General features: G+C 35.4%; 1 protein-coding gene and 1 long non-coding RNA gene across 4 annotated transcripts in view; both read right to left on the bottom strand.

The window, feature by feature from the left end:
• The window catches only part of LOC120344932 (myeloid differentiation primary response protein MyD88-like), a 179,651-nt gene that overhangs the window by 20,410 nt on the left and 135,288 nt on the right, over positions 1 to 23,953 (bottom strand). The window lies entirely within an intron of this gene.
• Positions 13,725 to 17,241, bottom strand: LOC120345051 (uncharacterized). Of its 2 annotated transcripts, none has more exons than XR_013475528.1 (7): positions 17,113 to 17,241; positions 16,761 to 16,813; positions 16,475 to 16,575; positions 16,050 to 16,141; positions 15,444 to 15,512; positions 14,843 to 14,916; positions 13,725 to 14,121 (listed from the first exon to the last, which is right to left on the bottom strand). It is a non-coding gene; the product is annotated as an uncharacterized LOC120345051 (long non-coding RNA). The 2 variants fall into 2 exon arrangements; XR_013475527.1 differs by having other exon boundaries at positions 16,471 to 16,575.

The raw sequence follows: 23,953 nt of genomic DNA on the forward strand, positions 1-23,953 counted from the left end.
TGAAATGCCTTCTTTCGTTTAGGCACCTCCGTAGTATTTTAAAACTAGTTTTGCTAGTCCGATCTAAATAGGACAAATACTGTAACCAGTACGTACAAACGGACGAAAAGCTTTTTTCTATTGCTCCGCGACTCTATCGGTTTGTGATGTCGCTAAATTTGTTCCAGAATCTCCTAGTTTTATCACAATGCCTGTCTGGTAATTCTCATACATAACATAAACATGCGCTGGGCACGCGTTCTCAAATGTATAGGCAAGTTTTCTGCCAAATTTGACTATAAAAGAGTTTGAAATCTCGTAACAATAGTAAGCTTAGCCTTACATTATTAGATTTTTCTGGGAGCCATATGCCGTCACCAAAAGAGCCATATATGGCTGGCGAGCCATGGGTTCCCGACCACTGACCTAATGTATAGACTTTTTTCTATTTTTTTCACATATTGCCCCTTCAATTTGTTTTAAGGCGTTTAACGATGGTTTTTATGCCGAGTCTTTTTACCGTTCGAAAAAAAATATAATCTGTTACATTTCCGGATGACCATGTTTCCACGTAAGAATATGGATGTTTTCCCGTCCATTGGACCTCAGAAAATATTTTGCAAAAACCCTTGTTTTGAGAGTGTTTTTTCAGAGAATTATCGCTTACAAACTGGTTTACGAATTTATCATTTTTTTATATAAAAATATTTAACTCAGTGAGACTCACAGGTACAAGTAGCTGCTTTTAGCCTAGTCGGTCGCAGATTTTTGAATATAGCAACTAAACTAAACCAATGCTCATCGGAAGACTATTCCAATTGAGTTATTTCATTTGGTACTCATTTTTGGAAACACAGCTGAAAACTGACAAGTAACACGCAAATCCACAAAAACGAAGCACTGTTTACGACCGTGCTTGAATATCTGAATGAGCGAAAAAAAGTGTCTGGTGGCTACACAAATTTCAATTGTTTTGTCATTGTTAACACGTTGTTAATTGGTCAATGTTGCGGGAATAAACAAAGAAATCGATGCTCGGGAAACATCTGTTATATCAACATCCTGATAAAATATTTCTATAAATAATTCACATCTGTTTTTATTGATTTTTTTTACCGTTAACATTTAATACTAGAATTATTTTTATATACTGTACTCATATATCGGTACTCCCGAAGTACGTGGACCAAGATGTCGGACACTGGAACGTAGTGTGTGTACGTAGTGTATGTTAAAATTAGGCCAAAATGTTATTCCAATTTTCCTTATTTTAGTTCTATTACGAGTGAGGGGACTAGCCAAGTGACTCCCGTAGTAGCCTATTTGTACCTGAAATTATGGTCTACTCTAACCAGTAGTGGGATTCAGCCGGTTCTATAAAACCGTCTCACGAAATTTTATGAGACCAGCGAAGTAGTATATATACACGGTAGGACTGAATGTTGATTGGTAAGATCGAATATTCTAGAACAGTGGTTCTCAAACTTTTTGGGCGCGCCCTCTTTTAGGAATTTGTCAAGTCTCGCGCCCCACCTCAAAAATAACTAGTTAATATAACTAGTAAATTTAGCAAAAAACAAAAATAACTAGCTACAAATAACAGATATATAGTTAAACGAGAGTAGGCTATGTTGTATTCAACGAACACGTTAGAATACGTGGATGGAACGTAAATATCCAAAATGAAGAAATGTGGGTACTTCCGTAGTATGTGTACCAGGTTATGGTTAGGCCATAATTTTATTCCGATTTTCCTCACTTTAGTTCTATTTAATTTCGGGGTCTGTCTGTGTTAGCTGGGTGAATATACCCCCTTCCCATACTTTCAGTCCCTTTACACAACTTCATGTAAGGTAGGCGAATAAAATTAGTTACCTCCGTATTGGTAGTACACACTTCTGGAGCACCGAAATGTGATTATCCGAAATAGGGCGGACAAGATCAAATCTAACCAACATTTTTATTTTTAATTAGCTTCACGCCCGTCGTTTAATATCCGCTGTTCTAGTAAATGCGCGGATAGTAAATATCAGAGTAAGTAGAACCGCGCGTTGATTGGTAAAACCAAGTTAAAAAAAACCGCGTCGTAAAAGTCATCAAAATAATTGGAAACGAGGCTTGATTGGTAAAACCGAATATTCCACACTGATCCCCCGTGTCCTTTTCTTTTTGATTGAATATAAATTTTGTGAAAAGTATTTTTTTATTTTAATTCCAATGATAAAGAAGTTGTTATATTACTAAGTTTCAATAACTTCTTAGCTTGGTTGCAAATTTTCGCCATGTTGTTTGAAGCGCTTGATCCGCTGTATATATATATTTTTCTTTATACATATATTTAAAATGTTTACATAAAGAACTATTTATTATAGTTTAAAGCCGACTGATATTACTAGTGCAACTAAGTTTCCAACTATATCTCATGTTGACTTCATTCTTCACCTTATAATTCTTACCCGTTCAGGTTATATCGTGTTTATTTTGAGTCCCAATTCATTATTAGGTATAATTTGTTTACATTTATATTATTTTTTGTTCCTAAAGTTTGTAAAAATATTACTGGTCTAACTTTTTCATTAAGTCATCTTAAAATTTGAATCTTATTCATACAAGCGAAATAGGTGGGAGTTGACCTCGATGACCGCATGGTCGTATCGCTCCCTCCTGTCCATACCAAAACAATTTTATTGTTGCTCCTCTTTTACTGTATTGATGACGGCAATTTTTTGGTTGACAAATTAATAAATCTCTCTCTCTCTCTTCTAGAATAAGGGCGTGGTAATAGTCACCAGACAAAGTAGGAACGAGCGTTGATTGGTTAAGCCTAAGATTCTAAAAGAACGCGCGGGGTAAAAGTCATCAGAAAAAGCAGAAGTAAGCTCGCAATAGAACTAAAATAAGGGAAATCGTAATAAAATATGGCCTGATCCTAACGTGGTTCCCATACTTCTGTAGTTCACGCCCAGATATGGGACTTATTATTGGTTTCACTGTTCTCGGGTGAAATAGGAAAATCGTCCAAATAATATATATCAGCAAAATGCAGAAATTCATTTTTATAATTTAAATTCTCGTTTCCAGATCACGGGCAATCCGAAAAAAATTGGTACTTCTGAAGTATGCGTGCCAAGATGGCGGCCACCGGAACGTAGTGTGTGTACCAGGATAGGTTTAGATCATTATTTCAGGCACTAATACTACAAGAATCAATTGACTAGAACCGAAATTGTGTTAGTACTAAAGTAAGGAAAATTGGAACAAAATAATAGGCAAACATTAACTTGGTACACATACTACGTTCCGGTGCCGCCATCTTGCTTCACATAATTCAGGAGTACCAAAAAATTTATGGCATCTTCGGCACCGCGAGCAAAGTAGATGAATAATAAATTATTGATAACTCAGAAGTAACAAACTTGTTAAATGTTTTACAGAACACGAAAAAATGCACAGTTTGGTACGGCAATTTTGAAAACTGATTTGCAATTCCTGCCGTGCATATAACGTCATCATGGACTGACTGACTGAATGTTCCGAAGATTTAAAATACGTCATCAACTTGAAAAAGGTAGTTGTTGAAATTATATGTCGTTTCAGTCTACTTATTGCTGCTCATGCTGATATTGTTTTGGAAAAAAATCGGCGCTCCAGAAGTGAGTGTACCAATATGGAGGTAACTATATTTGTTCGCCTATTTTACATCGACTTGTGTATATGTCTTGGACCAATTGGACTTATAATTGTCGTTTTGTGTTCTCTGCACCAACAATTCACCGCTTAGATTTTTACACTGGAAACCATATATAAATTTCCGAATATCATTCTCAGTGTTCCAATGTTTTTTTTTACATCTCAGAGCCAACTGAACAACTTAGATTATTAATTATAACAGTAATAACTAAATTCCTAAATGTTTCACAGGAGACGAGAAAGATCCACAGTTCGTACGGCAAGCTGAAAACTGATTTGTAATTCATCTGCCGCTTGTTCATTTTACCCGAAGATCTCAAATACGTTATCGAATTGAATGGAAAGGTATTTATTGAAACTATGTTGTTTTAGATTACTTATCGCTGCTAAATCAGATATTGTATTACAATAATCGGCGCTTCAGAAGTGTGGGTACCAATATAGCTGTAACTAGTTCTGTTCGTCCAGTTTACATCAAGTTATGTAGAGAAACTAAAACCTATGGGCAGAAGGTAACACAGACAGCCTCCGAACTCGTAATAGACCTAGAATAAGGTAAATCGGAATAAAATTATGACCCAACCCTCAGCAGGTACACATACTACGGAAGTAGCTGAAATCGATTAGAAAACTGTACCAAGAGCGGAGAAAAATATTTTTTTTTTTACAAATACATTGCATTCAAATTATGAATTATCATTCTATTGCCATTTACAGGTTCGAGAAAATTTTATAATATACATTTGATTATTCAAAAAGACTGGCCACGACATCAACCAACTAAGGTGAGAAAAACAATAAATATTCGACTGCGTTAAAAATAATCGTTCATTGAATGCGGTAAAGTCACTAAAAACGTGGTACCATATTTTTAATTTGGTGCTTCTAAGCTATTTCTCGAAACGAGGATTTATTTTAAAAATATTCACTTTATGTGTCGCTAAAGTTCATAACCGGCCTTGTTCGTACATTTTCTAGTCTTGCTAGGCAGGGCACAGCAGTTGTCAGAATATATTTTTACCCTGAAAAACAAATTTAAATTCACGAATTTCATATATGCAGTGTTATCATTTTTTTTTATATTCCAGGCCAACAAAACTTATAATTTCGCTTGTCGTTTTGTGTTCCTTGCACCAACAATTCTTCACTTAGATTTTTACACTGAAAACCATATATAAATTTCCGAATATCATTCTCAGTGTTCCCATGTTTTTTTTACATCTCAGGGCCAACTGAACATATGTTCTTAAATGTTCCACACGAGCCAAAAAAGATTCTGAGTTCATTACGGCGAGTGTGAGAACCGATTTGCAATTCCCGCCATACATGCATAGGTTCTTATGGATCGACTGAATGTTCCGAAGATCTTAAATACGTTATCGACTTGGTGAACGTAATCAAATCTATAGATCACTATACTTGCTGTTTGCGATGTTTTGTTCATGTACTTGGAACGGGAATGCACCAGCGGGTTCTGTAGTTCGGGTCCTGATATGGATCTTATTATTGGTTTCACTATACTCGGGTGATGTAAGAAAATCTTACAAAATGCATAAATTGATTTGCAATATAAATTTCTCGTTCCCAGCCTACGTGCAAATCCGAAAATAATATTGGTATTCCTGAATTATGCGTACCAAGATGGCGGACACCGGGACGTGGTGTGTGTACCAGGTTGAGGGTAGGCCATAATTTCAGGTACAGGTACTACAAGAGTCACTTGGCTAGTCCCCGAGATCGTATTAACACTAAAATAAGGAAAATTGGAATAATATTACGGCCGAACCCTGACCTGGTACACATACTACATTCCGGTGTCCGCCATCTTGGTACGCATACTTCAGGTGTACTAAAAATTTAATGGCATCTTCGGCGCCATGAGCAAAGTAGTTGATTATTAAATGATTAAAAATCCAGTGTATACCAAAATTGTTAAATAATAAATGTTTTACAGAAGACGAAAAAAGTCAGTTTGGTACGGCGATTTTGAAAACTGATTTGCAATTCCTGCCGTGCATGTTTACGTCATCATAGACTGACTGACTGACTGACTGAATGTTCCGAATATTTCGAATACGTCCCCGAACTCGAAATAACTAAAATTGGAATGGAAAAGTAAATTGGAATAAAATTATGACCTAACTCTAACCTGGTGCACATACTACGGAGTAGCAAAAATCGATTAGAAAATGGTACCAACAGCAACATTTATTTTTTTTACAAATGCTTTGCATTCAAATAACAATCATGAATTTATCATTCTTTTGCCATTTTACAGGTTCAAGGAAATTTCATATTATTCGAGTTTTCAAGAAGACCGGCCACGACATCAACCGACTAAGGTGAGAAACAATAAATATATAACTACGCTAAATAAAAAGCATTCATTCAATGCAGTATATATCCTAAACACAGCATTTGAGGAGAGGAGGGGGGCACAATGCTAGGCGCGAAGCTGGCTGTATTTTTTAATCTGCTAATGAAAATAACACTTTAAATATCACTGCAACAGACGGGCCATAAGTGCTGAAAGCCATCGGAATGGGGCCCACGACCCACAGAAGGTTGGGAACTCTGATCTAGGCTATTCCTCAAAACAAAGATTTTAAAAACACTCATTTAACAACAGGTAATGAGTCGCTATAGATCAGTGGGGAGCAAGGTTTTTTAACCGGGGGCCAAAAATGTTGCCCACCTGGAATGGCGGCAATAAATAGTATTTGAGGGCACCGGAAGTATTGTTACCAAAATGACACACAACCTGAATCTTACCTGGTACACTTACTGTGTTCAGGTTGTGAGACATCTTAGTACGAATACTTCGAGAGCACCCATATATACCTTGTTCATCGAGCCTTGCTATACATAGCACGTCATTTTATACAGCAGGTGTTTGATTGCCTTGGATTTTTACCCTGAAAAGCGGATATACTGAATATCATAATTAGTGTTCTCGTTATTTTTTTTATCCCAGGTCAACTGAACGTGTCGTTTAAGTTCGTTGTACGAACACTTCTCAATCAATGTAGAATCAGAGCCATCGGGCAAAAAGCAAAGCTCGCGAAGATGGAAGATAGGACTCTACGCTTCGCTAGAGGATTCTTCACTTGTGTGGTACTACAAATTTCGTCTGTCGATTTATTAGTTAGTCAGCGAGGAATGACTAGACATGGTTTGACAGACGAATCTAGACTTGGTGTTTAGATGGCTCTTGTTAGGAATGTTTACCGAAGAACTACTCAGTTCGGCGGGTGACAGAAATTTGAGAATTCAAATGATTTTTAATGCTAATCTGCACTTTATGGGCGTTTATATTAATCAGCATAAATAAATTGCTGATTAGACGTTTATTTAACATCATTCTGATGTATCGATCCACGCAGTAATAATTTCGTGGACGATTTCTTACGATTAATATTTGAAATAGGGAAAACTAACCATATTTTCTTTCAATAATGCCGAAACCTTTTGATAATTAATATTACAATGTGATATCTTTGAAATTAAACAAAATTTGCCCCGTTGATAGACCAAATTAAATAAAGGATGGTTTCGGTTAGGCTTAACACTGCACTGAATTATGTATTGTTAGTTAGAAAGGGCGTTAGGTTTTTATTCCATACTCTGGAGATTAAGCTTCAAAGTCTTCTAAATTAAATCGGTCACGTGGAGCACATATTTGAATGAGACTTAAGCTTTTCCCCTTTTGCATATTAGGCCAAAAGTGCAGGGTCTCACAAATTGTAAGACGAAGCAGACGAAAGACTTCGGAAGGTACAATAGATCCTCTCGTGTGCAATAAATGGCAATAACTTTCTCTAGAGCAGGGGTGGCCAACCTTTCACATACCATGCGCCACGTTTTAAACATAATGTTTCAGATGCGCCGTAAATCTCTTGTAATCCCACGCCCGCTTCTTGTTGAAATTATATAAATTCATAATACACACACTGACACACATATATACACACGTATATGTAGTTTTTACAATTTACAACTTCACATGAATAGAAATTAAGCAAGGAAGTATAATAAATAAAACTGATCAATTTTATTTAAGTACCGCCTTTATGAGACTATTGCTGCTGTTTTACTTTCGCCAGTTTTTTTTATTCTTGGAGTTAAGTTTGTTACTGAGAGGAGCAGTGCATTTTTCAAATTTAAATCTGTAAGTCTTGACCTCGCTTTGCTTTTAATTACGGTAGTTTCATGGCAGAAAATGTTTGTTCACATCTATATGTCGTTCCGAAACGACATATAAAACCCTGGGCAAATTTTCTCAGTTCTGGAAAATTTTCACGGAGTAACGGTTGCCAGAACTTGATCATGTCAAATGCACTTGGGACTGAAGAAAGCTCATCAAATTTAATTTTCAATGATGGATGAGTTTTCAAGTCAATTAGTTCCAATTGTATATTGCTTGGCATCTTCAATATGGTTAGTTCACTAAGTGAAAATGGGTTTATGAAAACAAGTATAGAGTCTTCTTTCTTTGAAATATCATGAAAACGACTTTCAAATGTCTCTTGCAATAACTTGATTTTTTCTGTGTATATTGCCAAATTGCCATTACCAGCGGCACATTTACGGTGTTCTTTTATGTGAGGAAATTGGGACAAATCCTCTTTTTCCAACTTGGAAACGAAAAGTTTCAACTTCATCTTGAATGCGATAATGTCATTTACTAAGCTTAAATAGTTTGCTTTTGCCTTGCAGTCTCAAATTTAGATCATTGAGATGGCTAGTAACATCAACTAAAAATGCCAAATCAAATAGCCAGTTTTTATCACATAAAAGTGGTCTTTCCTCAGATAGCTCGTTTTTCTCTTCGAGAAAATCATGGACAATTTTGACAAGGAAAGGGTTAAAGATGCAATGCGCCATCTCTAATCATGCAATGCGCCACGTTTGGCGCATGCGCCATAGGTTGGCCACCCATGCTCTAGAGGAATTGTTTGAAAAAATCCAAATCATTTGTTTGCATTATTACGATATTCGGATTTATTTGAAAATCATTGGCCACTATTGCACTTAAAGAGGTGAAGTCTTGGTTTAATATTGAACGGGTTTTCTAACCCAGATTCAATATTGCCAAGCCCAGTAGCACTAAGCTTCTGGTAAGGTAGTTAGACTAGGGCAATAGTAGTTGGCGACTTGAGCATTGTGGCACACACAATTGTATTATGCAGTTAAACCCATAAACCACGAACAAACGATGATCCAAAACTAAAATTTAACTTATTATTACGATTAGGTCAACTGTGCGCCAATACAAAGTTGTCTGCAATTCTTCTTAGATGTTGCCTCTAGGTCTTGGGCAACTTAGGTTTTTAGGCCGGTCGGCTTTCAGTTTATATATGGGTTCAGTAGGGCAGTCATGAACAAACTCATAAATTGCAATATTTGGGTTCGTGTTTATGATTGCAGGGGGAGCTGACGCCCGCGCTACGATCTGGATAGCCTAAACCCCTGGTGCTTGCACCATTTACCTAGAATTCACTCAACGTAGCAGAGTGAAATCGCCCGCGCACATGATGAATACAGATTTGGTTTAAAAAGCTGACCTTAAGCAGGTTTGAATATGTAGGGAACGCTCCGTTCATTGCAATATTAGATCAGGTCGGCGTAAATAGACTTCGTCAAACTAGGGTCAAATATCGTTCGCTGGGATGTTGAGATGCGGGGTTGGGACGGCCGGATAGATAGTTTTTAGTTAGGAATAGACAGGTATAAGGGTGAAGAGTAATTATCACTCGCACTGTTGTCCTCTCTTGTGACTTCAAGCTGGGTTTGATAATTTACTTTTTCACGGTGATAGGGACGCAGTAGGGAAATGAATGATGTAACGGTCCCCAGACATCTTGTCTGGGGATTGAAACTCTTTCTCTTCCAATCTACTTCTAGGCTGTATTTTGACACTTGTGCGTAGTTTTTATTTTCCGTGGTTTATTATCTTGGCGACAAAACCATGTTTAAGCACTGTAATATCGTGCGGTAAAATGCAAGACATTTATCATATTCGACTTGTTTTTTTTATCATATTTACATACACCCTACTGTCGTGCAGTCAAATGCAAGACATTATTCTTGATTTCATGGTTTATTGTCTTGGCGACAAAACCATGTTCATACACTGTGATGTCGTGCGGTAAAATGCAAGACATTTATCATATTCGACTTGTTTTTTTTTATCATATTTACATACACCCTACTGTCGTGCAGTCAAATGCAAGGCATCTTATGTCCAGTGCCGTGAAAACAACTGTACGACACTTTATTTATTGCATTTTTTTGTTATGTTTTAGTGATCCCCTTTCCAGGAAATTTGCTTCTGTATAAACTATCATTTGTTCAACTAACACTGTTTTCATATTTTCAGATATAATTGGAAGAAGATGAACATTATTTTTTTTCAATAATTTTCCGAGACTTTTTACTTGATTCGGCTGATCCAGCTCTATTAATGAACGTCAATTGAGTCGAAAGTTTCCAATAATATAAAATGTCTGGTCTGAACTTAACTGCAAATACATTTGAGCAGCTAACAGGATTCAGCATTTAAAGTTTTCAGTAATGTGTAATAGCCACCGTTTAAATTTAAAATTCCCTTCTATTATATTTCCTCTCCATGTTTCTCTGTATAAAGATGTCTGATAATATATTTAGAAGCGACTGGTCCGGTTGGGAAAGTCGTTTTTGTTTTGCCACAGGCTTCTCTGAGACAACCTTCGTCCCGAACAGACGCTGAAGACCACAACTTGACCATCGCCAAGAAGGCACTGGCATGCAATTTCCAGTAAAAGGGTGATATGCCGCAAGTTATTTTTAAAATTTTTAAAATGCAAGTTTTCATGTGAACTAGACTTAAAAGCTAACATGGACAAACTACGGCCCGTGGGCCAGAATTAAATCTGGCACGTGTGATGCATCCCCAATCAAACTAAAACCAAGTTTTGATGTTTTAGTTAAAAATACCCCAGCAGGAGATTTCTTGAAATTGCCATGAAATTCAGTTTGGGCACGAGGCCTATTATTTTCCACTTTTGCTTTTGTAACACTATATACTGTTCATTAAATGTAACTTTTTACGTCACACTTACATGACCCTAGGTAGGTAACATTGTTGGCCCTTTGGCTAAAAACCGAATATCATACTTGATGTTCTCATTTTTTTACCAAAGGTCAACACAACCAATACTTGATGTAGAATCAGAGCCTTCGGGTAAAGAGCAAAGGATGGAAGATAGGACATTTCGCTGGAGGATTGTTCACTTGTGTGGTACTACCAATTTCGTCTGCCGATTTATTAGTTAATCAGCAAGGAATGACTAGATAGGGTTCGACAGACAAATCTAAACTAGATGTTTAGATGGCTATTAATTGTTTAGTAGGGAATATCTCAGTCCGGCGAGTAAAATTTAAGAATTCAAATGATTTTTAATATAATCTGCTTTTTATGGGCGTGTACATGATTCATAAATTAATCAATATAAATTGCTGATTGGACCTATATTCGGCATCATTCTGATGTATCGATTCACACGGTAATAATAATTCGTTGACGATTTTATATTATTAATATTCACAAAGGGCAAACTAACCATTTTTTCTTTTAATTTTGCCGAAACCACTCTGTAATTATAATTTGCACTGTTGTATATTTGGGATTCAGGCGGTTTCCATTAACAAATAAAAGTTCGTCTTGGTTTTATTGCTCATAACATGAATTAGACTTTCAGTTACCAGATGACCAATTGAATGGCGGACCTCAACAGACGTTGGATGAGGCACACACATTTCAAGATCATTGACATCATATAATCTCCAGATTCATTGTTCACTTTTACTCGAATGGACACATTTACTGTTTGCTATTATTTTCTTGTTATACTTTGTTATGGGTGCCGCTGCTCGATGACCAAATTTAGTTTCTCGCGGCTCCCCTCATCCTGAGATGCTTTTTATTTATTTATTGCAATTTGTATATCAAGTGTGCTTTCAAGATGATGAGATTTCTGAATAATAGTATCGAAAACTGTTCAAAACCAACTTTATTACTCAAAACTGAGATAATGACTGTTAAAAATATTTGCTCAATTATGAATTGGATCAAAAAATAACTTTGTTCACTCAACATTATTATACATCACACATGGAACCAATTTCCCCATGACGTCGAACAATTTTTCAAAAATGTGAAATTCAAAAGTCCGTGCGTGTTTGGAACTTTGACAAAAGGGTTGCGTGACTTTTTATTCTCAACTCCCGAATTTACAAAAATTTTTCATCGTTGGAAGACAAATATACCCTTATATGATGATGCACAGATGCTACCCATGCCCCATGTTTCTATGTATAGAGATTAAACTCTGAATTCTCCGATCTTTTACCGGTGCTCCCGAAGTATGTGCATTAAGATGGCGCACAACCTGAACATAGTATGTGTACCAGGTTAGGTTATCAGGTTGTGCGCCATCTTGGTGCACATACTTCTGAATCGCCCTTTTATCGGGGTGCTTAATTGTTTCCTATATATATTTAAACAGATTCAATACGAAGGAAACGAAAAAGAAAATCTATATTCAACATCTGTGGATGCGGTGTCACCATACATTCACTAAAAGTTTTCGTATACGAGATCTTTTACTTATCAATTCGGGAATAAAAATTGACAGTTTTGCATGTCAGAATATTGCATGTTAAATTAATTCATACCGATGGCATTTAAATGAAGCGCCTATATCAGACGTAAGTATCCAAAGGCTTGCAATGTTGCAGTCATAAGCATTGTATCTGTGCCAGTGTGAAATACATACGAGTATGTAATAAACATTAATATTTTCTTGCATGATAGTTTATTGTTTGATTTACTGCACGTTACTTTGATATGCATTAACATTTGCATGCTTACCAGAGTTCTCTCAAATGGAGGGAAGAAGCAGATGAGAGAAGAAACGAGATACGAACGTAATCAATTGTTTGGGATTTTTCCCTTTCTGATGTGTACGTTTATAATTTATTGGCCATTGTTTTACTATATATTTCATATTTTAAGGGGACAACATTGTTCCATTGAGCTCGATGTTGCAATCCCACGAATGTCGACGCGCGTTGGACGGAAGAATGCACAAGAAAGCTGCCTTAGATATTCAACAAGTGCTAGCATGATGCCGACAAACCAGATGATGAACAGGAAGGATAATGAATGTGTTAGTGACTGCGGAGGACTTAAATCGTGGAGGATGAATAAACACAATGGTGTAAGTATTCATTTCTATATTGAAACGAAATTTATATATTTCGGGTGCTTTTCTATGTTGCATTTATGTGGAGAGTTGAAAAACATGATATTGCAAGTTGAAACTGGGCAACATGGTTGTATGGCTCTATAAAACGCTCAGGATGATTTGTTGAGATTGATCTACAGTCATGCTTCAACAAACCACGACTTTACACATTCTTATTACAGATTCTACGTTTAAGTTGATATTGTTGGTGGTTCCGATGTAATTTGTTAAACTTTGGCAGATTATTATAAGCCAACAAAAACGAATCAAACATGGACTCGTTTTATCGCCTATATTTGTGCCCTTAACCATGTTTGTTTTATTGCCCATCTATGTTCTTTTTTGTCTTGAAGTCTGCGTTTCAACATTTTTTGCTGGCCGCATCTATTCTCTTTGCTGGTTGTATCTAATCATTTTTTTGCTGGCTGGGTCTAACCATTTTACCATTTTTTCGCAGGTTGGGTCTAATCGTTTTTACCATTTTTTTTTGCAGGCGGGTATCTAACCCTTTTTATCATTTTTTCGCAGGCAGGGTCTAACCGTTTTTATCATTTTTTCGCAGTCGCTGTCTAACCGTTTTACCATTTTTTGCAGGCGCTGTCTAACCGTTTTTATCATTTTTTCGCAGTCGCTGTCTAACCGTTTTTACCATCTTTTCGCAGTCGCTGTCCAACCGTTTTTACCATTTTTTTGCAGTCGCTGTCTAACCGTTTTCACATTTTCTTGCAGGCTGGGTCTATCCGTTTTTAACATTTTTTGCAGTCGCTGTCTAACCGTTTTTACCATTTTTTTTGCAGTCACTGTCTATAGCAAGAGCACGGGCGGCATTTGGATAAGGGCGCACAATAGTCGAAACCTCATTTTGATAAAAACTTCTTGAATAACGTAAAAGTATCCCAAAGCAACAAACCGTAGTTAAATATTTCAGTAAACGATCGATCAAGAGGGCGCATTTTAAACATTTCCATAGGCGCTATTTCACGCAGATACGCCACTAGTGGGGCAAGCTTTGATATCCGGCAAACTCGGGTAGAAAGATGGTTGTATAAAAAAAATTAAAATACACTGTTTATATAATCAAGATGGTACAACAATTCATTCCAATGTTCTTCAACGTACGTGTCCGATTGTCGACTGTCCTTTGATCTTTCCAACCAGAACGCAGCTGAAATATTAAAACAGATTCAACATAGCACAGGGCGATTAGGAATTTCATTTCACACCACCGATGAAAAACAGATCCTAAAAATTTGAACATCGACTTGCACAACTCAAAAATTCATAAGATTCGAAACTAAGCTTCCAACTCGATACATCACGATAGCGATGCTCAAATATATGGACACGAAAACCAAAACGAAGTAATACGAGTATGCAATCTGTCACAGTAGACTACGCCACAGGGTGCGCAATTTTTAATTTTGATTGTTTTAGTAAGCGATTTTTTCATCACAAACAAGAAAAAGATTCCCAATAATGACAATAATATAATAACAAAACGATCTGATGTCCAACGATTTCGGACTCCAGACCGGCAACTTGAGTAAATTCTTCTGCAAGTTTGTGTACCTAATGCTGCAAATAGCAACAGTAACTATAGTTATTTCCGTGAGTGTATTGAGTAAAAAGCAGCAATGAATGGGGCAAAGAAGTGCGTTTTCGCAACTGGAATATTAGCTCACGTACATTACCAAAACTCTCTAAACGGAATAACTTTTGAACTGGTAATGAAATATTAGATTTTAATACTTTGCCCAACAATGACAAATGAGCCTTTATTAACACTTTCAAGTACACAAGACTGCTAATTAAATAAAACGACATCCCGACTATAAAACAATATTATCAAATATTCTAGCTGAAACAATGCGCAAATATAAAAATACCTAATTTGAACAGACAGATCATTTGTGAGATCCGTTGTCGCATCAATTCACTTGTTCCGCCATCCGGACAGAATCTGCATGATAAAATAAAGTTAGATATCGGTCTTCAATAGAAATAGTTGCTGATCGTAAAGAGCAGTGGCGATCGCGCACAAAGGGGGGCTATCTGATAAACCTGGAGAAAACTGAAACCAGAGTTTGCTAACGCATAACAAGGAGAAATAGGCCAAAGAGAGGAAGTATTTGATGATTGTGGAACTCAAGCTGAAGCACGCGCGCATCTCCAGCAAGGTTTCAACATGATAACGAATAATTCATGGGAATCTTTAAATACTCTGGTATAGGTTTGAATCATGGGGTTAAATTATGTGGAAGAGGTTTGTTGGACTCCTGGAGGTGATTTACGTACAACTGTTTCGTCATACCTCCGCCATTTTAAGTTCATGCATCCGAGACTAATAATAACTGGCTAACTAATCCCGATAGGCGATATGGACTGATCACCGGACGAGAAGCCGTTGTGTCCATGTAATCAAGCAGTCTTACGGATTTCCTCTCCACTGTGATAACTATGGAAAGACAAATATATATCTACACTTACTTCAACAAATTGTCGATTGGTGAGATTCGCTTTCACCTTATTCGCTTATCCTCGTAATCAGGACATAACCTGCATGATAAACCTGCATGATAAAATACAAGTTAAGAAACTATCGAATCCGAAATATTCCAGCCCAGTTAAAAACGCCTATATGATTTCAGCAAAAGCGAAATGACCTCCGCCAATGTTATTTTGCATTCATTTTTATTTCACTTAACACATAGGTGCCTATGCCGGTACATATAGAATGTTTCGGCTTGGAATAAATGATAGCAATTAATTTCAGTGTGAATTGAATTCAATTTATGAAACACGGCCACTTGCAAAGAGTAAGAGTAATTTTAGAGCAGTGTTCCAACCTTTATCGTTAAATCCCCCCTTCGTCTAATTTGGAACTTTTTATTATTTTTTGACTTGATGGATCATGCGCACTCACACTTTTGTACCATTTAAAGTGTGTTATAATTATCCATTATAGTAATATTAATAATAAAGAAATACAAATATTAGTAGCGGTATTTCAGCAAATACTGAGCAAAATTCTCCTCGTTTCGGAACGTTGAGGGAAATAAAATTAAAAAGAGTCTATGATAAAAAGTTACCTACCTTGCTTGTGTTTGAGACACTCCGGAAAGCCGTACCTTGCTCCACATGTTTCTCACTTACATTGGATACTTTCAAGCACTGATTGAAAATTCCTGAAGCAAAATAAAATCACTGTAGAAAACACTGTACGTTGAAAATTTTTGAAGGTAATTTCAATTTTCTTTAATTAAATTGTTTAATTCATACTTGTTTTTGGTCTCAGACGCAGCGGAAATACTACATAAATTTAATAAACAGTTTTCAGCTTCCATTAAATACACTAAGGACTAATTGCACACTACAATATCGGTAACACAAACATCGGATTCTGACTATGCCCGTTAAGTATTTGAAAAAAAAAGAATTTTGAAGTTTGTTTCAAAAATAAATCATAAAAATAAATCATAAATCATTCGAATTGAAAAAAAATATAAATACTTACATACTTTCTTATATTTGAGACGTATCGGAAAGTCACTCCTCTAGCTTCCCAAATGAAAACGTTTCCTTTTTCGTTTGAAGAAATTCAATCACCGATTTCAAATTTCTGAAATATAAACAAAAAGATGATAATAACAAGAAAATGAACACGAACAAAAAAACAACAACATATTAGCATAACGATATGTACAGTTCGTGTCCAATAATATTGAAATCAATAAGAAGTAATTACCCCGTCTCTATCAATCGTCACGTGGGCTATATTTAAAAACTGTGTTGATAAAAACTCACTTGTAGCTACCATGTCCAGCTATGCCGAAAATTTGTCTCCCAACCACTTTTGTCTGCACGTGCAAAAAAAAAAATTGGAAGGTCAATCCAGTAGTGAAAAACTTCGCAATTTTAATTCCTATACGAGACAAAAAATAGGACCTGGCATACTTCTTACAAAGGGTGAATTACTTATTGCGTAAGACAGATTTTTATCCCACTCATTGCCTTCATTAACAAAAATACTTGCAATGGTTGACGGAATACAAGGGTATTGGTTTGACAAAATACAAAAGTTACAAAGAATGAAAGGACTTTAACCCGGACTGCAGATGCGCAGTCATCAATATCAACCTAATACTTCATACTTAACTGGATAAATGTTTATTCAACCGCATTTCCTCCAGCAGATCCCGATGCCAACAATTCCAGAATTTGTGATCCAATTCTACCCCAGATCAATAATTTTAGGCCTAATATTAGTCTAACTGCATTAGTGAACATAACTATAAAAACATATAAATTGCCAGCAAAGAAACGAGAAAGCTGTTAATGACGTCAAATCATTTATTAATTGCCGTTAGAATAAATGAATTTGTCGAACAGCCAAAACGACAATATTTTTGAAGACTATTCAAAATGTAAATCTGAGTGCACTTACAACAAATATATGTTTCTCAGCGCAAGAGCCCATGCATTAGTATAAAACCTCCATATCCAATCAGATTCATGTTAAGGGTAATAGAAGAAGACAATACAATGACACTGACGGAATCCTAACACCTGGTTTGACCAAGATTGTATACTATATTGCCATGCGGTTGTGCACTTATAAATGTAAATAAATTGACAGTTACCTTATTAATCCTTGATCGCCTCTCTTCACCTAAATTTCCGTGAGTCTTCGAGTCGGGATTTTGGCAACAATCATCGCTTTAATACTATGTTATGGCCTAAACTGTATTATTATTTAGTTTATCTTCAGCTATTAGTCCATGTATCTTTCGTTTTCATTCCACCTCGACAGTCCCACTTAGTAGACAATTGAATTGTAACAGATTTTCAATTGTTACCTTGCAAAAATTATCGAATATGCAGAACTAATTTTTGATTGTGGACTTCAACCTTTGAAGGAACACAGGTATTTTTCCACCTGCATCAAACAATGATCTCATGTTCTTAAAACAGTGAGATCGATATTTCCACGAAATCCATGCTATTCCAATCTATTTTGCTATATATTTTCAATACATTTGACCTTAATTACTGGTCCGATGCTATAAACCGGAAATAATATTAATATTGCTCAACCAAAATTTCTCCTATCAAAAACGAAACGAACTAGTTTCTGATTGGTTGAATAAAAATAAACCTTCTTTCCGAAAAAGTAATAAATAAAGATAGAGAATTTATCCACAAAACGGAGAAATTCCAAAAGCCTTTAAATAACCCAACTTAACCCAAAATAGCACAGACAGAAAAGAGAAAAAAAAGGGAAAGGTAGGAAATATAGGGGGCAATCCGCAACTATTCCATTCAAGGATTCCCAATAGAACACGTATACCTTCTGATTAAAATATTGCTTTATATGGAGTCCAGATTTTAGAAGTCTAATCTAAACTAAAGTCGTAAGTAGTCGACGGGACTATCGGATAAGTACGCAGATAGAAGACCAATCATAGCAGCAATACAACTTTCCACGTTACAGAATCAACAATTGTAGCTTAAACCTAGGCTTAACTGCATTAGTATAACTGAAAGATATGAAAAAAAAGAACGCTACTTGGGCCCACGTAAAGTCTTGACATGAAAAAAAAGGTTTGGATATAAACAACAAAAGAAGTGACCGTTGAAATAATTTAAAAAAAAATTAAGCAAATAATATCACCTGTACTATATCGGGAACATCCTAACACAACCGCATCTCTGTTGATTTTCTAAATCATCAATGATGTAAATCTTATTTATGAAATGGTCCAAACGTTATTGCTCAGGCATATCTTCCCAGGGGTCTTTGATTCAACACAAGATACTCTCAAGTCAATCTGGTGCTATATTATGGCCTAACTGTAATCCATAATTTGATGAATGTTTTTTAACCGTAATTTTTGTTCCACTCGAGCAGTTTCCGATGTCAACATTCGCAGCTTGTTTACGTTCAGTCAGTTTGCATAGACACGATCTGAAATATGTAACATGGCTAAGATGCAATATATAGGTTGAATAAAAGCTAACACAAGCTAAAAGCAAGAATAGGGCAATTCATATATATGGGATATATCCAAAGCGTAAATTTGAATACGGTTTTAGGTTTCTTACTTGTTCTAACTTGAACATTTCATTGTTCTCGATCGCCTCCATTTGTTTACGCCGTCGTCTTTGATTCAATAATTACACACTAGGAATCATTTAGTATTACGCTATGGGCTAACTAACTGAAAGAATGAAATTATCTCTAATAATCATTGCCGATTTAGATTATCTCACCAATTTCAGATCTTGTAATCTCAATTCCACTTTGTAGACATTTGAATCAATAATTGTAGACCAAAGTTTATAGTTTGACTGCATTAGTATAGCTATAAAAAATGGCTTAAGATACAAGCGTTGGATTATGAAAAAATTAGCGACACAGGTATGCACATAAACCATTAAACCTAAAAATTCACAAACATGAAATCAGTGCTCACCTGACGGCGTCAAATTTGAAAAGAGCGCCTGAGCGCAGACAAATTTTGACGTGGCAAGAAAAAAGTGTGATTATAATAAAGAAACAAAGAGGGCGGAGGAGACTGCAAAATGAGGATGCTTTATCATTCGTTATTAGAAATCACATGTGTAGGTGACGTAAAAAAATAGAGAAACACCACGACGCGCCACGTCCTGGTCGATTGTAGATTAGAACTATTTCGTATTCGTTAAAAATATTCGATAAAAAAAATGCAATTTTTCTACCCCTACCAAGGGCAAATATATGGCGCCCATGGCAAAGTTTAAAATGCTCCTCCCCTGATAGTTAGTTGACAACTTATAATAACTGTTATATAAATGAGATACATGTACGTTATTATTTGTGTAGAAATACGAGTTCTTTCCAAATCGAAATTATTCCATTAAAACATTTTACGATTAAAACTTTCGGCTCTTTTTGCGCCCCTGCCCAGACAGTGACTATGGCACGAGCCATGCTTGCCGCACCTTAGATACGCCACACACCCCTAGTTAGTTGGTTCGTATGTTAAAATACATTTAAGACGATATGTCGAGTAGCAACATTGGGCATCTTAATCATAACTTCATAGGCATAGATAATCAGTTGCAACGTGAAGCGATTGGGATTCATCGCACGTGTCAGATTGAACTAAATAAAAAAAAAATGGTTCCCCGTGCCACACACTATTGGCACTTTTCCGCGGGCCACACAATTTTTCCTCGTAGACAGCCTTTGGCCTGCAGGTTGCACGTCCCTGATTTATGACACAACCAAATAATGCGATAATAATATGGTTGATAACAAATACTTAATTGTAGATAAAATATGGCTATTAGCCTACTTCCTGACCTTGTACTTATCAAGCAATATCATATATCAGCTCAACAAGGCAGCTTCGTTTCCGGAACTGTTAATTAAAAAAGACTGAGATTTATGCTTGGTTTTGATTGAATAATTACATGAGTTAACAGGGGGTCACGACAAAGGTAAATAACGTCGATTTCAAATGTTATGGAGGTTCTCAGACAAACGCGAGAATAGTTTTATTCGGAAAATATTTTAATTATTAATCTGTGAAACTCGGGATTTATTTTTAAATAAAATGCGAACAGGGTCATAATAAAAGTTCATCAAAATATTCACTTCCTCCATTCATTGAAGACAAACATGCCATATATAAATGATTTATTGGTTGATTGATAAGTAGTCGACGATAAAGATTTATGCAAGTTTTTAATAGTTTAAATCTTCTGACAAATTAGAATATTCTTTCACGATTTTCCGCTTTTTCTGAAGGTAACAAAGTTTAACGTCTGTGGCAAGATTATATAAATTTGATTAATAAATATGTGCTGGTTTTCTCGGAATTTTGATTCCAGATTTTTGTGCATTTTATATAAATATATTTGCAGTCGAATTTTAGAAAATTGCGAGCCTGGGCATCGTGATACGTCAACTTGAGGGTAACAGATTGGTTATTCTCGCGGTAAGTAGTTAGTCACTACAGTCATACGAGACGACTTCTTTCGTGTGTAGGTGAACCTGGAACAGCCTAATAAGAAGCATATGACGATGGCGCCTTACATTTGAAAACATATAGAGAATCTGTTGCTGAGTAGATGCCAATCGAAATGACCCACAGACAACTAGAGTGGTTGAATTAATATGTCCCAGAAGAAGCACCAGTGAACAGATTATTTGATCCCAATTGGAACCAAATAGATTCATATACTGAACAGAATACATAGATGATTGAGTGGGGATTAAACAGTAGGTAGTTTTGGACAATAATAGTTCTTTTACGGAATACCTTGCTATAGATAAAACTATAAATTTTCCTCATTTTTGGAGTAAGAGACTTGAATAAATACCGAATAATAAGTATTCCCTGGGGATAATTTTGAAATTTCGATTAATTTAATTTGTCAAGAATATTCATACTTATCACTAAATGGAATTAGAATTTAGTCTTTAACTTAGTTGTGAACCTGCTTGTCTATATAATTATCCGCGGATGTGCAAATCACGCTTTATCTCTTTGTTTCCTTGTTATTTGAGTTGAACAGCAAATTGATCAACAAACAAGTGAGGGAAGGGTCATAAAGACATTTTAAGCCATTTTCACAGTTGAAAAAAATTTATCTTTTCTTAAAAGCTTGTCACAAACAAGAACTATCAAAGGTAAGAACAATAAGAATGATGAATTACGAATTCTTGATACCCCTGTAATTAGTTTCATTGATAATTAATTGTCTTATCAATTGTCATTTCTCATTTATTACAAATACACGACAAACAGACACGAACTTAGAATGAAAACAAATCAGACACGGAACGCAATAATATCAAAATAATACCTTTTTATAGAGGATATCTTTAGAGAATATTTTAGTAGTTAAATATGAACAAAATACGCGGATGTGAATATTTTCTAAACAATTTATTCCAAATTTAGCAAGATAGGCATGAGATCTAAATCAGGCAAAAATTATTTACGAGTCGCCATTTTAGGCACAATGCAAATTTGTATTCCTGGAAGAAATGTCAGTTTAATAAATTTTAGTAACGTTATACCAAGTTTGACACTGGAAAGAAAATACGTCAGAATATTGATTAGTCCCACAAAATCTCCGGAGGGAAATTTCGTGTTTTATTAGTAAAAAACAGACAGATTGGTCCGGTGGAGCACAGTGGGAAGTTTATTGAGAATACAAGATTTTTTAAATCTATAAGTCATTTTGGTTCGATTACTTAATTGCTGGACTAGTCTTTTCTGCACTAGACGCTTGACCTCGCAATATCTCGTATAATTAATTAGTCTAATGTTGGCCTCTAATTTCTTTATGCAGTAATTTTTACATTGCAGTCGCAAAGAGATATCAAAATCGGTTATTTGATAGTTTCTGCAGTGAACGCGTGTACAGTTGTGTCGCCTCTAAGTTGATCAGACTGTTAGATAGTAAATTATGTAAAATGCATAACGGTTCACACAAGTTGCAGTCAGACCCCGGGGCCTTTTTTAATAATAATCGACTCAAATTGAATCGATTAATAAATGAAAACCTGAAAATTAGTTTAACGCAAATATAGAAATTTTGTAATTTTTAACAATTAAACTTGGCGATAAGTATGAAAGCAAATATTAGGTCTTTTTTTCTATAGAATATGAAAATGAAAACACGGCGACATTGTCTGTTGTTGGAATTGTGTGCTAAAGTTGGGGGCGCTTTAATGTTATATATCAAATGTTTATTACGTATGCATTGTTGCAAAAATTGAAGTTTTAATAATGTAGAAAAAAGATTGAAATTGGATTTTTAATATCCCTCATGATGAAATGTTTTTTTTTAACCGAAAATATGCGTTTTTATTCAAGCAGCATTAAATGAAAGGATCATCTTGCAAAAATCGAAATTGGAATTTTTGAAACATTCTCTGCGTATACTACAACTGCAATGTGAACAATGTATTGTGAATTATCAAAAAATAAAAATACGATGATGAAGAAATAATAAAAGCAAGCCCAAAATATTGCGATCATACAAATCGGAAAAGGTCGAGAAAAACATAATTTTGAGGTTTTTTCAAATTAAATAAGTTAAAACTTGTCAAATATGATAAATGTGTTGTTGAATTGATGTACTCTAGCTAGCCCATTTAACATATAATTCCTAAACTTACTTAAATAGGCGCGTCGGCCATATTGTCCATCAATCAAACATAGAGTGAAATGTGAAACTGATCATTTCATAGTATTTAAAATCTAATCAGATTCGAATTCCATACGTTATCAATTCGATTAGTATCATTGCATTGAATATGCAAGCGCTTCGAACATGTCATTCGATAACGTATTTATATCCCACACGTTAATTATTAAAATAATATGGAGAATGACGTTTATTACTATAATATGTTGAACACTATAAACAGATTGTTTGGCTAAATTTCAACACTGTAAAAAATCTTGAGTCAGTTACTAGAAATTGTCAGTAATTGTAACCTCAGGATTTGTAATACTTGCCATATACGTGCTGCTCCTGATTTCAATAAGCACTAATATAGACTACGCGCACCAAAGAATAAATTGTCTAAATTAAATTACCGTCGAATACTAGGTGAATGATACTCATTACTCATTTTGATGTTTTAGTTTCATTATGGACAAGCACACGGGAATTCCAAGGAGCATTCCAGTTGCGTCGTTATTCATTTCAATACGTTATCATTTAAATCTGTTATTCGTGGATAACGCGTTTTATTAATTAATACTTGAGCTTAGAGCCATATCGTTTTTCGTTTGAACAACAGAGGGGTGATAATTTGATTGTCGTGGTGTATTTAGATTTTTGAGACGTAGCAATTCACCGACGATTTGTGTATTTCAACCGAATACCGAAAATTCTGGTTTGTTTGAATATTTTTACAAATTACCAATTTCTAAATGTTATTTTGATAAATGACGATATGTTTTTTCTTATGTTTGGCTTTTTCAATCGAT

This window comes from Styela clava, chromosome 5 (assembly GCF_964204865.1).
Source record: "Styela clava chromosome 5, kaStyClav1.hap1.2, whole genome shotgun sequence".
NCBI lineage: Eukaryota > Metazoa > Chordata > Ascidiacea > Stolidobranchia > Styelidae > Styela > Styela clava.